At 34.3% G+C, this 16,699-nt stretch overlaps 1 pseudogene; it reads right to left on the reverse strand.

The window, feature by feature from the left end:
- Positions 1-845: 845 nt before the first annotated feature.
- On the reverse strand, positions 846-963 carry LOC111729069 (annotated as a pseudogene).
- Between the last annotated feature and the right edge of the window lie 15,736 nt (positions 964-16,699).

The raw sequence follows: 16,699 nt of genomic DNA on the forward strand, positions 1-16,699 counted from the left end.
ATGATAGTGTTTTGGTCTGTTTCTTCCTTTAGTTCTGTTAGCAATTGCTTTATATATTTCAGGGATATCCGATTGGAAGTGTAAATATTAATAAGTGTTACTTCTTCTTCGTATATGATTCTTTTCATCATTATGAAGTATCCCTCAGTATCTTTCTTTATCTTTTTTTTTATTTTGAAGTCTATTTCATCCAATATTAGTACCGCTACTCCTAGTTTTCTCTCAATGCTATTTGCTTGAAATATCATTTTCCACCCTTTCACTTTGAGTTTTTATTTGTGTTTGGAAATGTGATATGTCCAATCTAAAACTGTGCCTTTTTATTGGTGCATTCACTCCACTTACCTTTTGGGTGATTATTGAAATATGAGGTCTTCTTATAGTCCTTTTATCTTTTGCTTTCTGGTAGCTCGGTGTTTTCATTGCTTCCTTGTCCTTGTGTTTCTGTTTTCTTTATTTTGGTTGGCTTTTATGGGTTTTCCCTCTGGTCCTTCTTGTTTTATGTAATATTCTTCAATTTTGAATCTTCAGCATGTGGTTACCATTACAAATATGTAGAGGATAATTACATACATATAGTAGTTCATTTTCTTCTATTTGTGCCTTATTCCCATTCTCCTTTGTGAATTTGGATCTTTGAATCTTTCCCTTTTCTGTTACTGTTGTCTCAGTTTGTCCCTATGTATGCTGAATTTTCATTACTATTTTGCTATAGCAAATCTCTTCTTTTTTTCTTTTTTGTCTTTTTTTTTTCTTTTTTTCCTTTTTTTAGGTGAGGCAACCCTTGGTTGACCTCACAGATTGCTAGGAACTTGTCAGCTTACAATCCTTTTTTATTTTTTTAATGCCTACAGCACCTGGTCTCCTAGGTAGTCTCCCATCTAAGTACTAACCAGGCCCAACACTGCTTAGCTTCCGAGATCATACGAGATTTGGCTTGTTCAGGGTAACATGGCTGTAGACAGCAAATCTCTTCTTATTGTTTCAGCTAATAATGCCCAGTTCTCATTCAGGGTTGCACTCCTCTGCTTCTATCTGCCTGCTAGTCGTCACCTTACTCCTTGTTAGGTTTTTTGTTTGTTTATTTGTTTTCGTCATTTTATTTTAGGTGAATGTACCTTTTACAGTATTTTCTGTAATGCTGGACTTGTAGTGGAGAGCTATCTCAATTTTTGTATATATGGAAAGGACTTTATTTCTCCTTGATATCTAAAGAAGAGCTTTATTGGGTACATTATTCTTGGCTGGTAGTTCCTTTCATTTAATAGGTTGACTATATGATTCCACTCCTTTTTGGCTTGCAAGGTTTGTGTTGAGAAGTTCGACAATCATCCAATGGGTTTTCTTTTATAGATTACCATCTTTTTTTCCCTGGCTGCCTTGAGAATTCTATCCTTGTCCTTGATTTTTGATAATTTTAATACAATATATCTTGGAGAAGGCCTTTTTGGGTTCATATAATTGTGTGTTCTCTTGACTTCTTGACTTCCAAGGTCCAGCTCATTCCTTAGATTTGGGAAATTCTCGTCAACTATTTGTCTGAAAACACTTTCTAATCCCTGCTCCTTTACTTTTCCCTGCGAAAATGCCCATTTTTCTTATGTTTCCTCTCTTGACGGTATCAGCTAGTTCTTGTAATTCTTTTTAATTCTTTTTAATTTTTTCCTTTTCTCTCTTCTTCCTTCTGATTTATTTCTTGATTTCTGTCTTTGATATCACTGATCCTTCCTTCTATTTTGTTGACTCTAGTTCCCATGCTTTCTGTTTCATTTTTCACCTCTTTCAGTGTGCTCTTCAATTCCAGAAGTTCTATTTGGTTATTTTTGAGGGTTTCAATCTCCTTGCTAAGGAACTCATCCTGCTCATCTAATTATTTTTTAAATAACAGAAATTGTTGATATGAATCTTTTTGGACCTCATTGATTTTTTTCAGTAGTACCATCCTGAATTATCTGTCATTTAAATCATATATTTCTACATCTTTAAATGTATTTTCTAGAGATTTTCCTCTTTCTTTCTGAGATGCCATGTCACCTTCATTATTCGTGATGTTTAATGGACCTTCACCTTGGCATTAATGGAAGAGTATTCTGTTTGGGGGTGGGGGGGTTGTTGTTGTTGTTTTTTTTTTAGAAAGATTTATTATTTAAAAGTCTCTGTTTAGCCTGTTGTTAAGAAGGCATTTTTCTTTTGGTTTCCAGTAGGTGACATCAAAGCCCCTTGGATCCCTGATTTATGTAAATTCCTAAAGCCTTTTTCTTTTCTCTGTTAGTGTTAGCAACAGTTTTGGCAGCATTTGCTCAGATTCCCCTGGGACTCTTTGGTGTTGGGTCTTGGAGGATATGGAATAAGGGTCTCTCTGTGTTGGAGGATGGGGGCTGCACCTCAGTCTCGTGTTTTGCAGCTGCAGCTATTAGTAATCGACTTTTATTTTTCTCTTCAGTCTCCACTTCTCTAGTTTCCCCACTTTTCTGCTTTCTACCCTTATGCTTGAGCACAGCCGCTGGCAACTTGGAGCTCACAGCTCTTCCAGGCAGGTTTGTTCGGAGAACCCACAGCACCTTCTACCCTCACCATCCTCCTACAGAGAGCTCCACCTGCAAGAGATAGCTTCTTCGTTTCTCCCAGTCTACTGCCCAACTCCTGGGATTCTGACCTGTGGTATCTCTTATGCACAAATCTCACATTCAGATGTGCTGGTGTGCAGTTTGGGTGTTTTTTATTAAGTTTTACATGTACAGCTTATTATTGTTTCACAGAAAGAGATCTGGGGACTTCTCTCACTCTGTTTTGTTTCAAAAGTCTCTTCCTTTCTTCCTCAATAAGCCAATTATGAAATCTGAAAAGTTTCAAAATATGCAGTCTGCAAGCTGCAGACCAAGAAGAGCTCATGGTGTGATTCCAGCCTGAGTTCTAAGGCTTTCAGGGTTTTAAATAATGGGAAATACTTTTATTTCATTCGCAGCCCAGGTCAAGAAAGATACACTTCATTGTCCCTCTATGCTATTAGGCATATTTTTATTTGATCTCTACTTTTATGTATTAATTTATTTTTTCACCTTTATTGAAATATAAAAGACTATTAGTTGCTCATATTTACATTGTACAATTTAATGATTTTTTTCCAATTATAGTTGGCATACAATAATATACCAGTTTAACTGTATAGCATAATGATCAGAGATCCACATAACTCACAATGTGATCACCACACTAAATATAGTAACTCTCTTCCCCCTTATATATTTATTACATTATTAACTATCTTCCCCATGCTACACTCTACATCTCCATGTCTATTCTGCAACTATCCATTTGTATCTCTTAATCCCTTTGCCTTTTCCCCCCTGCAACTCACCTCCAATCTAGTATCTCTCAAAATATTCTCTGTATCTATGAGTTTATTTATGCTTTTGTAGTTGTTGTTGCTGATTTTGTTCTTTAGATTTTACATGTACGTGAAATCATACAATATTTGTCTTTCTCTATCCGACCCATTTTATTCAGCACAATACCTTCTACATCCATCAAGGCAATATATTTTTCTATCTCCTTCTTTTTAGTCTGTGTGTGTCTTTTAATCTGAAGTGAGTCTCATGTAGGTAGAGTTCTTGCTTTCTTATTCATTCAGCCACTCTAACTTTTGGTTGGAGCACTTAATTCTTTTCCATTTGAGGTATTTGTTGATAGGAATATAAATATAGCCATTATTTATTCCTGTTTTTGGTATATGTTCTTTTCTTCTTAAAGAAGTCCCTCCAACATTTCCTGTAATACCGGCTTGGTGGTGATAAATTCTTTTAGCTTATTTTTGACGGTGAAGCTCTTTATATGTCCTTCTACTCTAAATGATAGAGTTTATTGGATAAAGTATTCTTGGTTGTAGATCCTTGGTTTTCATCACTTTGTATATTTTGTGCCAAGCCCTTCTGTCCTGCATAGTTTCTTTTGTGAAATCAGTTGCCAGTCTTATGGGTGCTTCCTTGTAGATAACTAACTGATTTTCCCTTTCTGTTTTTAAAATTCTCTCTTTGTATTTAACTTTTGGCATTTTAATGATGATATGTTTTGGTATGAGAATCTTTGGGTTCCTGGTTTTGGGGAATCTCTGAGCTTCATGGGGTTTTATGTCTATTTCCTTCACCAGGTTAGGAAAGTTTTCCATCATTTTTTCTTCAAATAGCTTTTCAATATCTTTTTATTTCCTTGTACCCCTATGACATGGATAATTTTACATTTAATAGTGTCACATCGGCTCCTTAAATTCTTATTATAGTCTTGGGCTCTTTTTTCTTGCCATTCTGATTGAGTGTTCTTGGCTTTCCTTTCCTCTATATAGGTCATTAGATCTGTTTCTTTATTCACTTTGTTTATTCCATTTAATATTCTTCTCATTTCAGATAATGTGTAATTCATTTCTGACTGGTTCCCTTTTATGATTTCCATTTCTATTTTTGTTTTTAATCTTTGTTAAAGGTCTCACAGAGTTCATCGACTCTTCTCCTAAGTTCATTGAGCATCTTTATTATCAGTGTTTTGAACTGTGCATCTGTTAGATTTCTTGACTCCATTATTCTGGGATCTCTGTTCTGTTTTCTTATATGGTTTCTGTTTCTTTGTCTTCCCATTTTGGCTGTCTGTCTGTTTTTCTGTATTAAGCAAAACTCCTAAGTCTCCCAATCTTATTAGTGTGGTTTTGTACATTAGGTGTGCAGAGGCACAGTCCTGAAAGGAGTTAAGCAGCAGGCCAATTTTAGCCCCAGTCTGTGTCCCTCTATAGCCACCTGTTAAGATTTAATAAGCAATCCACAGATGCTGTGCTTATAGTTATTTCAAAAGGCCACACCAGAAACCAAGGCTAGCTGTTACCAGTGTGAATGTAGGTGCTGCTCAGCAAGGGGCACCTGACTAAGTGAAGACACACCTGGATATGCCTTGGGTGGGCTCAGGAATTGGGGAAGAAGGAGTTTCAGGGAATCCTTTGTGGTGGAACGACTTCTGTTTACCAGTTTGATGACATTTCCACTATGACAGCACTGAGTCTGCACTCTGGGAGAGGGGAGGGATCAATAGAAGAACGATGGATACGACCGACACTTTTGTACAGAATGAGTCTTGCCTTGGCCCTCACTGACAACTCAGTATCCCATGTAAGTCCCTCGTGCAGCAGCCCAGCGGTGGTGCTCAGAGCAAGTAGGTCCATCGCCGTGAAAGTCTGCTTACAGACACGGCCCCTTTAAGAGGTGTCTGCAGCTGCTGCAGCCTCTGTCCTACTCAGCCACTCAGGACCAGCCAGCCTCATGTCCTCACTCCATTCAACCTTCTGCCATTGCAGGGTCATTTCGTCATTCTCTACCCAGTTGTATGGCTTGTTCATCTAGATCCTAGGTGATTTTCCTTTCTGTTTGTTCTTTGTTTCTGTCACAACTTTGATTTGGTTGCCAGAGGGATGAACAGAGCCTTTACCATCTACACTATATTTTTCCCCCTCCCAATCTCTACTTTTACAAAGATAGTCCTTCTTGTGTGCTAATTTTATTTGCAGATTTCAGTTCTAACTTTCTACCTATCCAAGATTTTATCTCAGGATAGAGGGAAGGGAGAGTTCATCTAATTCTCAAGATTACTGAAACTGGTATTTCCTCCCTACACAAAAGAGCAACTGCAACATCACCTCACTCTGTGCTCAATTTTTAATTCTTGCTTTTTTAAAGGATTTCTTTTATGTCTTAAAAACAAATTGAAATAATTTTGTTTGGATTGGGAGAATTTTAAGTTATCTTATTTTTACATATTGCCAGAACTAGAAATCCAAATGGTTCACATTATGTTTTTACATGGGATTACACATTTATTTGTTAAAAACTAATTTTCCCTACCTCATCGTTTATGTGACTTCCCTCTTGAATCAAGCTGAAGAAAATTAAATATATTATCTTTAGTGGAATCCACTCATGCACCACTCTCCCACTGTAATGGTTAGTATTTTTTTTTCTGAGGCTTGAATCTCTTTTTAAGGGGGGAAAAATCTCTATTTTGGGTGAATTATGAATAATAAAATAAGCAGTCCTCTTAATTTGGTGACAGTAATTGACCAAACTTTAAACTATTCTAGAGAAATTTAGAAATGCTCATCAGACACAGTAGCGATAAAGGAAATTTTGGATGAGAACAATTTTAGTGGTTAATGAACATACAAGTAGTGTACATTAGATTTTTTGGAGGCCAATTGAATATGGTATATTACTTATTGAATTTAAAAATATATAAACATTTTGGTTACAAGATGACAATCTATTGTCAGTGTTTCCCATATTTTCTTAGAGTCACCCTAAATCAATACGAAAACATAAGAAAGATAAATACAAACTCTGATTTTGTTTAAATTATATTCAGATAAAACCTTGAAACAATGAAGAACTGGAATTGGTTCCAAAGAATAAAATCAAGCATGACTGCTGAAAGAAGCTAAAAAGAGAGACATATGACCACAAATCTTATAAAGCATTGGGAAATTGCAATTTAAGGTAGGCACTTTAAAGTACAAAATGAGAGTACTTATATTTTAACAGCAAGAAAAGTATGTGTACACTGGCAGTGTGAATTCCTCTGTTTCTTGTTTGCTTCTGAGAAAAAAATATGTAGTATTGAACAAGGAATCACACAGGCAATTCATATTTCCAGGAAACAACTTGTATTTTTGGCATTGTGAACTGCTTACAATTGTCTATTTCTTTTGGCTAGGAAATAAAAGTAAAAAGAACATTCACAAAACACCCTCAAACATAAATAAATCTACTTGTAGCTTAAAATAAGCCCTGTACATTTTCATACAATAACTTCCTACAAAAAGCTTGTCTAGAAACAAAAAGCATCTCATTCAAAGATAAGAACCAAAAGCACAACAATTACAGAATCTATATAATTTTACTACAAAAAAATATATATATACACATGAGACAAAGACAGGAAAGTTGCATGGAAAATTAAAATTAATACACAATCTGACCAGAAATATTGCTCTAAAAGAAATGAAAACTGCGGCAAAATATTTTATCATGCAATTTAAAAAGAATTATCAAAGTAATATCTTCTCTAGAAGAGCATAAAGAAGAGATGCAAAGAATATTTTAATATAAAAGGAGACAATAAAAGAGATAGGACAACTTCGAATATATCAGAAAAAGAAACAAAGAAAACACACTATAGAAATGAAGGCAAAATTAGAACTACAATAAAAAAAACCACAACAATCAATATAGCAAGTTACAAATAGAGTAAGGGAGGAAGTAGAATTTAATTGAAAAAGTTTTTGAGAATTAAAAAGAATTACATAGAAGAAAAAAATTCCAACATACATGCAATGGAAGTCTCTGAACAAGAAAAGTAATAAAACAAAATAAATATTTTAAAGTATAATTCAAGAAGTAAAGATAAAATTAGAATCCATATGTGAATTCCAGGCCTGGCTGGTCCCAGATCTGGCTGTGATACAGGCTCACAGCTAAAAATAAGCCCTCGGATTTAGAATATTACATTAGTGTAGTAGGGCACCCAGGCTTAAAATATGTTAACATAATACAGCTTATTGTATTATGCATGTGTGGCTGAATGCTACTATTGTACTCTAATATATGTGAAGGCCATGCAGTCCCCTGGAGAACAGAAGAAAAGCAGAAGCAGAAAAGCTTGTTTCCAGCAACAGAACTGTACTCCCCACAACAGAAGCATCCTGCCTGCAATAAAGTTGATTCTTGTTGTTTCATTCTCATGTCGGCCTCTTATGCATTCTTCCAACTGAGCATCTCACAACTGAAACCTTCCCTTCTCGATGAGCTCAGCGCTGACACCATATATAAACAGTAAACACCACGTCTGAAAAACTGTGAACAGTAGGTAGCAATTATGAGAAGTTATAAACAGATAACAGATGGAAGTTCTGCAGTGGCTTCAGCAATCCTCTATAAAACACTTTCAAAGCTATGAACTGCTGAGATTTGTGATGGTGGCTTTCTTTGAGATTACTCGGGTTTATTTTAGTTTCCGGATAATTTCCTATGAATTACTTTTTTAATGCTGCAGACAACTGAGATAGTCATATGGGTTTCCCTACAATCGTGCTACTCCTTGAAGTTTTCTTGACTTTAACTTCCCTAGTTCTGCCAAAGACTTTGTGAAGCTCTTTGTCTTTTCTACAGAACTCCTACGATGGTTCTGTTTTACTGATCAGCTATGACTGATATGCTCATGAAAATTTTTTAAAATACAGAATTATAATTATTAAATAAAATATTAATAAAACAATATACTTGATTACATACTTTATAAGTAAATAAATTATTACTTATTAATATGTGAAAACAAACCTTCCTAAATATAAGAAACACACAGAACATAAATAATTCACATAATGAATGATTTCAAGAAAATATAAAAAAACAACATAATTGTGGTGAAAGTAAATGAGCTAACTCAGTAATTAAAAGAGACTATCAAGTGACATCACAAAAAATTGTGCTGTAAAGAAAAGATACAACAAAGAATAGCAGAATCCATAGCCTTGCTATCAGACATGGTTGAATCTGTGGCAAAGCTTGAAATGAAATAAAAATGTAGCATTGCATAATATTAAAAGTTACAATCACAAAGAAATTATAACAATTATAAATGTCTATTCATCAAATACCATGGCAGCAACATTTATGTAACCGAAACTGCAAGACCAAAGAAAAAGTAGAAATGCATAATTGGCAGTAGATTTATTTATTCACTCAGTTAATGTCAGGCTAAGTGCACACAGGATAAATGTAGAAGACCTATATAACACAATAAATAAGGTGGAGTTATTTTATATGTATTATTCTCATACCATGAAATACAGAATACATTCTGTGTTAAAGAACACTTGGACTATCTAAAAAAATTAGTGTATATTTTACTAGAAGAAAAAACATCATTGTTTTTAAAAATATAAGAAAATTAAAACAATGTCAACAATATTCATTAATTACAATTCGAGAAAAGTATAAATCAATAACAAAATAGGAAACAAAATATTGTGCTTGAGACACTTTTTCTTAATTCAAAGAGAAAATGAAAAGATAACATTTAACGAATGATAACAGAAACATTACATATCATATCTCATGCAATGCTTCTTGAGCAGTACTCAGATTACATTCCACAGTCTTAAATACTTACATTAGCAAGAAATTTAAAAATCTAATATATATGAATCATCTATCCAAAAAAATTAGGAGAAAAGACAAATAAGAAATAAATCAAAGGTAATTATAAGTTAGGAATTAAAAAGATAAAAAAGAATAATAAAATTTAAAAAATGGTTCTTTGAATAATAATAAAATTGAAAAGCAATTAGCTAACCTGATCAAAACAAAACATGAGAGATTTTTTAAATAAATTATAAAATCAGATGGAGAAATCTGTAATAATAATGTCACTTTGTTCAGCACTCTGCAAATAAGACCACGATGAAATGAATAATATTTTAGAAAAATATACCAGAACTCACTCAAGAAGTTGGAAAGTATATCATAAAAGAAGCATTAGGTCAAAACAATTTTGCAGCTCTTCTACTTTTAACTAATTTTGCAGATAAACCTGCATGTGAGAGAAATAATGTATGCACACAGTTGTTTACTAAAGAATTGCAATAGCCAAAAATTTGAATTTAAATGTCATCTGTGTTCAAATGAATTATGATACCATAATATAGTAGAATACTTACTATACAGCTGAAAGACAAACATACAAATACATGAAAGCTTTTTGTATTATACTGGAACAATCTCTAAGATATATTTTAAAGTGAAACAAATTAGGTATATAAATAAGTGTATGCATAAAATATTTTGGATGTATAACAAGGAACTAATAACATAGTTAGGTTCTATGCAATAGAACTAGGTGCTTAGGGGACAGGAGTAAGAGACAGTTTTTTAAATTTTATGACCTTTTGTACATTTTGAATCTTGAGTCATGAGAATGTGTTATCTATTTTTTAAAAGTATAATTTAATTGTTAAAAATAAAGTAAAGCCAACAATAACAAACTTCTTTATCAAGTGCGGACCTGAAAATTAAGGGTTTATTTAGGTACTTGGACTCTAAATCCTAGTCCTGATGTCCTACAATATTACTCTAAGCAAAACTAGAAGAGCCTGGTACTTTTTACTATACCAAGGCACCTTGATTTTCCATTCCAAAGTGAAATGAGAAAGTTAATACAAATGGAGAAAAAATGGAATATATTTTAAAAAGTCAAATTGAACTTTTTTAAATGTTTAAGAGTCATGAAGAATAAAACCAACTTCAAAATTTAACTCACAAAATATACATATTTTTTTGTCTACAAAGAGAAATGGCTTTGCAATGAAGATCCCAACTTGCAGCACTTACCAAGGAGTAATTGAAACTTAATCTTAATTCGGATTTAATAGCTCCTTTCCATTTTGGAACATTCAGTTACAATTAAAGAGTATTGCAGAAAAAAGAGTTCTAACAGACCTTTCTATCTCAATTATAGTGGGCTTTTAGGAAGCAGTAGAGAATGTGAACAAAGCAGAAGAAGATTTGGTAGATCCTAACCTTCTTTGATATTTCATTAACATATCACTAAGAAAAGTCAATTCTCATAATCTAATTTTCTTAAGAAAGGTACATTCTAAGTTGCTCTGTTTGGTGGTATGTAACATGAGTCTCATTTAACCGTTGGAAAGATAATTATTTTAATCTTCACAAGGTTTGATTTTTTTTATTTCCAGGATTGTAAACAGCTAGCTTTGTAACATGGGATGACATAATATTTTGATATCCAGTTCTAAATCTTTCTAAATTGGATTGATAAAAATCAATGGATTAAAGCCATCTGTTTTATATATTTTTAAGAAAATAGTGTTTCCATTGCTTCCTTATCTTTGTGTGTCTGTTTTTTTGTTTTTTTGTTTTTTTGGTTTTTTTGTTTTTTAATTTTGGTTATGTTTTGTGGGTTTTCCTCCTAAAAACCAATTATTTTAGATTGGTCAAAGTGTTTTGCTATGTATAACTTTTATGAATCTTTCTTTTTCTGTGTGTGTGTTTTTTTAATCTTTACTAATTATTCTGTTTACTAAACAAAAAAAGTACTTTCTAAAAAATATCCAGTATTTTTCATTGTTTTTCATATAGAGCAGCAGCTGTCTCACCTAATCGTCTTTGGGAAAATTTTCACCTTTAATCTGCCATGCTGTTTTTAAAAATATATTTTTATTGTAGTAAAATATATACAACACTACATTGATTATTTTGACCATTTTAAGTATACAGTTCGGTGGCATTAAATACATTCACAGTGTTATGCAACCATTGCCACCTTTCATCTCCAGAACTTTTCCATCTTGCAATTTGAAACTCTGTACCAATTAAGCATTTATTCCCCATTCCCCTCTTCTCCAGTCCCTGGTTACTACCATTTGACTTTGTCTCTTTGAATTTGACTACACTAGGTATCTCATGTCAGTGAAATCATACCATATTTGGGTTTCTGTGACTGCCTTATCTCTCTTAGCATAATATCTTCAAGGTTCATTCATATCGTAGCATGCATCAGAATTTCCTTCCTTTTTAAAGTTTATAATATTCCATTGTATGTATAGACCCCATTTTTATATGTTTAACTGTTGACAGACATTTGAATTACCTCCACATTTTGACTTCTGTGAATAATGCTGCTATGAACATGGGCATACAAATATCTGTTTGAGTTCCTACTTTCACTTCTTTTGGTTAAATACCCAGAAGAGAAATTGCTGGATCAGAAGGTAATTCTACATTTAATTTTTTGAGGAATCACCATACTGTTTCCACAATGGTTGCACCATTTTACATTTCCACTAAAAATGCACAAGGTTTCCACTTCTCCATATCCATGCCAACACTTGTTATTTTCTGTTTTTTTTTTAATAATATATCTAATGGGTATGAAAGTATAAATTTAGTAAATTTTAATTAAATGAAATGAATGAAAACTTAATTAAATGATATTCAGTATTGTTTAAGAGTGCTCAAGCCATAGAACTCTTTGTGCAAACAAACTATTATGTAAACATTTATTCTTTAAAATAAATAACAATATGCCTATGCTATTTAAAGTGAGGGTGGGGAGGCAGAACTCTGTCAATTACATAGCCCCCCCCACCTCCTCTCCCTGTAGCAACTTGGAAGAATACTTTAAAAGATTCAACAGTGTCAATTGGCTCCATATTTCCCCACTTCAAACCTATAGGTGTTCAGGCTTATGCTTTGGTGACTAGTATTGCTACAATTTCATTCAATAAAGTTAGTTTCAATAGTTAGGGCAAAAAATTAAAAATTCAGAGTTACACTTAAAGCTGTTAAATATACTATGTATGCTCTCATTGTTCCTTGGTGTCTCAAAGTACTTGGCAAATCCATATTTATCTCTTAATCCTCTCATATTGACCAGAAGTGAACTGACATCATTTCAAAACTAATTTAAAGCTGATGGAATTTTTTATTGTCCTTGTATTTTAAATCTGAATAGGTGGAAATATAAATTGCTTGAATATCCAATCATCCTCATGCATGATTTTCCAACAAATGTACTCTACAGGAACCACTACTTAGTAGGAACCCAATAACCCATTACTCTCTTAGTGAAATTCAAATTCATAAATGCTTTTTAAATATATATGCAGAAAGATTTTCTGAGTGAATTAGACAGTAAAAGGTAGCATAGTGTAATGACTGAGACCATGAACCATGGAACTAGACTGCCTAAGTTAAATACCAGTTCTACTACTTACAAGCCGTGTCACCTTGGGTGAATCAGATAACTAGGTCTCAACTTTCTGATCTGTTAAACAGGGATAATAATATTAGAAAATGTTTCATAGAATTACTATGAGGAATAACTGTACTAACATTTATAAGGTAGTTAGAATAAGTAAGCACCATACAATTAGATAAAATTTCTTCTTTTTATGACAAACGTTATATTATACTTATATTTCCCTAGAGATGTGTTGAATTCTAATATATATTGTCTATGTGCTACTTCACTTCATAAAGCCAAGGAGCTGTACATGAACTCGGTCACTGTCTTTCTGCAAAATGTTTTAAATGCCAATAGAATGGGAGTGGGTTACTGAAAGTGCTTGTTTCACTCCATAATCTGGTGTCTGCTACTTTTCTTGCCACCTCCCACCAATCTCTTACATAGCTTTTTAATTCAAGCCATAATGAAATTCTTATAACTATCCAAAGAAGTAATGCTTTTTTAACCTCTACACCATCTCATATCTCATTCCTTCTTTCTGAAAACTTCTTGTAACATTTCTTTGTGTAGCTAAATTGCATGATATTTCGATATTAATTGAGAAATTGTGATTAGTGAATTTTATTTGAGTTCTAGATATGATGATAGACTATCAAAACAATCCTCAAATAAAAAAAAAAAAACACCATGGGGAATTATGGCTGAAATAGAGGGCTGTTGCAGTTCCAGGCATTCCTCATAAAGGGCTCACATGCAGACTGACTTGCTGATGAACTCATTCACTGAGAGCTCCAGAGCTGGGAAAGCAGCTCAAAAGGTGCCAGGAACATAAGGGGAGGAATTGAATTGTCTGGCTTTAGGGCAAGGGCTGGAGAGACAGCTTTCTTCTAGACAGAAATGCTGGCAGAAATTATTGTTTTTCTGTTGAGCCCTCCTCCCACCCCGCATGCATAAACAGGCCAGTGCCATATCTGAGACTCCATCAACATAGCTAACACCATTCTCCCAGCTCAGCTGATTCTGTGAGATGCCATCTCATCCAACTTCTGGGCTCACGCAGGCTGCTTCTAGTGGCTTTTCCATACAAACTACCTGCCTTGGCCTATGCTGTGGACTTTCCTAAAATCTCTCAAAGGTACAAAACCCAAACAAGCAGAATATGGCCCTGGCATCCCCCGAACTTATTCCTAAGCAGCCCCAAGCATGGCACTAGCAGCAGTTGTCCCTTGTTTGCAGTTTAGCCTCTCCCAGGAATCTCTAATCCCAGCACAGGTGGAAGCCATCTGTGGATCACTTTATGGCTTATGCCAGATGGCCTTGCACAGAGCACAGGCGATGGCTGACCTTGGCCTTTAGTGGGACCCCTCACAAAGGCTCAAGGCCTGGTACAACCTTGGCTGGCTTCAGACACTGACAGAGTACCACCCGGCAACCTCCTCAGATGACACACCCAGAGGGCATACTGGGAAGGCACCAGAGTCCTGCTAAAGTGAATCTTGCTCCATAGGTTTAGCCCTTGCACAACAGTTCCACCACTGTAGACACTGGCCAGTCTTCATGACCAATCTGCCTGAGGGTTAATCCCTCCCACTGATGTGGAAACAGCAACCGAGGCTCAACTATAACAGGAGGGCACACACAACCCATGCAAGGGACACACCTAGAGCAAGCAGTTCAGGTGAGCAGGAAGATTGCACCACCGAGGCCCACAAGACACCTATACGAAGGCCACTATACTAAGACTAGGAGATGTAACAGCCCTACCTAATACATAGAAGCAAACACAAGGAGTCAGCCAAAATGAGGAAACAAAGAAATATGTCCTAAATGAAAAAACAAAACAAAGCTTCAGAAACAGACCTGAATAAAATGGAGACAAGAGGTAGAGTTCAAAATACTGGTTATAAGGTTACTCAATGATCTCAGTGAGAACTTCAACAAAGAGATAAGAAACATAAAAATGAAGATAGAAAACTTAAAAAAAGAACCATTCAGAAATGAAGACTACATTAGAGGAAATCGACAGTAGATTATATGAAGCAGAGGACTGAATCAACAATTTGGAAGATAAGGTAGCAGAAAACATGCAATCAGAATAGCAGAAAGAAAAAAAAAGAATTTAAAAAATGAAGATAATTTAAAGGGCCTCGAGGACAACACCAAGCATACCAACATTTTCATCATAGGGGTACCAAAAGGAGAAGAGAGAGAGCAAGGAATCAAAAACCAATTTCAAGAAATAATGACAGAAAAATTGCCCAATGTGGCGAAGTAGACATATAAGTCAAGGAAGTTCTGCATCCCAAGCAAGACCTCAAACATACCCACACCAAGACACGTGATAATTAAAATGCCAAGGGTTAAAGACAAAGACAGAATCTTAAAAACAGCAAGAAAAAAGCAATTAGTTACCTGTAAGGGAGCTCCCATAAGACTGTCAGCTATTTTCTCAACAGAAACTTTGCAGTCCAGAAGGGACCGACACAAAATATTCAAAGTGATGTAAAGCAAGGACCTACAACTAAGATTACTCTACCCAGCAAAGCGATCATTTAGATTCCAAAGACAAATAAAGAGCTTACCAGACAAGAAAAGGCTAAAGGAGTTCATTACCACCAAAACAGTATTATAGGAAAGGTTAAAGGGAATTCTTTACAAGGAAGAAAAGATAAAAAATATGAACAATAAAATTGCAATAATTACATATCTATCAACAATTACTTTAATTGTAAATGGATTAAATGCTCCAATCAAAAGTCATGGGGTGTTGAATATATAAGAAAATGAGACCCTTACATAAACTGACTATAAGAGACTCACTTTGTATCAAAAGACAAACAGACTGAGAGTAAAAGGATGGAAAAAGATAGTTCATGAAAGTGGAAAAAAATAAAGCTAGGGTAGCAATATTTAGACAAAATATACTCTAAAACAAAGGCCATAAGAAGATACAAAGAAAGACCTAGCAATTCCACTTCTGGGTATTTATCTAAAGAAACCCAAAACTACTTTGAAGGGACATGTGCATTCATATGTTCATTGCAGCATTATTTACAGTAGCCAAGATGTGGAGACAACCTAGGCATCCATCAATAGGTGAATGGATAAAGAAAAAGTACATATTCTATACCTACAATATAATATTACTCATATTTAAAAAAATAATGAAATCTTGCCATTTGCAACAACATGGATGGACCTAGAGGATATTACGCTTAGTGAAATAAGTCAGAAAGAGGAAGACCAACACCATATGATTTCATTTATATGTGCAATTAATAAAACAAACAAAGAAAACAGAAACAAACTCATAGATACAGAGAATATTTTGATGGTTGTCAGATGGCAGGGAGGCTGGGTGATGTGGGTTGTTATTAGGGTTGTTGTGACAAAATAAGATGCATATAAAACACTTCGCAAAAGTATAAACACTAAACAAATACATGATTTTCCTATTGACTTGTTCACAGCTATATATGTACACTTCATGAAGGATTCAGTTAGTATGAGAAACCAACCCTCATGGGTGAATCTAGTGCTTTCCCACAATATTAAAATGTCATAAAATAACACAAATATAGAATCTAAAGCATACTAATAATTTCTTCATCCCTCTGAGCTCACTGGTGTCCCCCATCCACTTTTGTCATTACTACCAGTACCATTTCCGTGATTTCACACAGACTTGACAAATGTGAATCTGTTGGGAAAGAGAACAGGATCACCACTAATGCGAAGAATATGTTAACTGTAGCTTTTATAAAGTATGCTGTTTTTAAAGGAATTATTGAGCATTAAATAAATATTTCCCTTACTGATATGCCATTTTGATCATTATATAAAATGACTAGAACAAATAAAATTTATTCGTGTATTTACTTTGCAATACTCGACAACAAAAAAC

The sequence above is a fragment of the Pteropus vampyrus genome, unplaced genomic scaffold (genome assembly GCF_000151845.1).
Source record: "Pteropus vampyrus isolate Shadow unplaced genomic scaffold, Pvam_2.0 Scaffold244, whole genome shotgun sequence".
In the NCBI taxonomy this organism is placed as follows: Eukaryota; Metazoa; Chordata; class Mammalia; order Chiroptera; family Pteropodidae; genus Pteropus; species Pteropus vampyrus.